The sequence below is a fragment of the Bison bison genome, unplaced genomic scaffold, assembly GCF_000754665.1.
Source record: "Bison bison bison isolate TAMUID 2011002044 unplaced genomic scaffold, Bison_UMD1.0 scf7180017864360, whole genome shotgun sequence".
NCBI classification, from domain to species: Eukaryota; Metazoa; Chordata; class Mammalia; order Artiodactyla; family Bovidae; genus Bison; species Bison bison.
Window position 1 is genome coordinate 223,102 of NW_011494932.1, and position 1,453 is coordinate 224,554.

Here is a 1,453-nt window from a genome sequence, read left to right on the forward strand (position 1 = left end):
TGGAGTCTCAATCCCAAGTACCTCGGTGTGACCTTACAGACAAAGGAAAGGTCTTCACAGAGCTGATGGAGGTCAAGTGATCTCATTAGGATGGACCCTCCTCTAACAAGATGGCTGTCCCCATACAAAGGACACATTTAGAGACAGACAGGCACACAGGAGAACTGGGGTGAAGAGGAAGGTGGAGCTCTTCCAGCCCAGACACACCCACCTTGGCCAGCAATGCTCCCGGAAGTGATGGGGGAGAGATGGGACAGACTCTCACCACAGCCCTCACGAGAGCCAATGTCAGTTGACACCTCAGCTTCAGCTGCCGGTCTCCTGAACCAACATGGTTCATAGTTTGAGCCACCTGGCCTGTGCGATCCTGACACAACTGCTGGAAAATGAAGACAGAGGGTCAGCTCTGTCCAGACATCTGTCGGCAGTGCAAAGAAGGGAGTGGGGGGATGACTTTTACACTCCCAGCACCTCGGGCACACTCCTCCACGTCTGCACAACTTCATGTGTCTGTTTTCAACCTTACACGGTGTCTGTTTATACCTCCCAGTGTCGGGGGTCCCACAAGTTACTTATACTTCCCTCCTGATAGAAGGGAAGGGAAAAATTCTGCCAATACAATTACTCGATGTGACCACACACTCACTGACTGAAGGGCCATGAAGGAGGAGGCCTGGGGCACAGGGCACACACCCGAGGTGCTAACACATGCCAGCAAACAGCCTTCTGCAAAGGCTTCCCCGTGTCCACTCCCCCAACCACAGGCAAGGGTTCCATGTCCTCACGCACTGGCTGGCCGAGAGCATCATCATCCCACTGAACCTTTCCCCACCTGCTGGGTGACAAAGGGTCACCTTATTCACTGGGTCTGGGTCTGTTACCAGGGAGCCTGGTACCCCTGGGGCTTGGCCACTACTATGTCTTCTACTGGGGTATGTGACTGGATCCCAATTTCTGCCATTCAGTTTCTCAGCCAACCCAACCCCTTCCTCCTGGGTGCCACTGAATCTCAGCTGTGTGGGTGGGATCCCTGAGCAAGAAGGGGCTGCAAGCATTCCTACCTACCAAAGCAGAGAGTGCCTGCTTGGTGGCCAGAGGAGAAAACACTCTTCTTCCTGCTTGTCTGGGTGTCTTCACCTGCACAAGGAGGAGAGGAACAGGGACAAAATCACCTGTGACAAGATGTTTTGGACACCAAGTCACCACAGTCTTCTCCTAGGCAGGCACCTGAGACCACAGGGATCCAGGAGGGCCCAACTGATGTGAAACACACATGCAGGTTCCCTCAGGGTAGGTTCTGCTCATCACAGCAGCTGGCCTGTCCTCACGGGGCTGGGACAGGGACTCCATGATGCCTCAGTGCACAGCACAGAAACCCATCCCCCAGGGGTGATAGTGATTTACAGCCCAGGAGACACCACAGGGAACAAGAAAAAATGACTCCTCCCCTCAC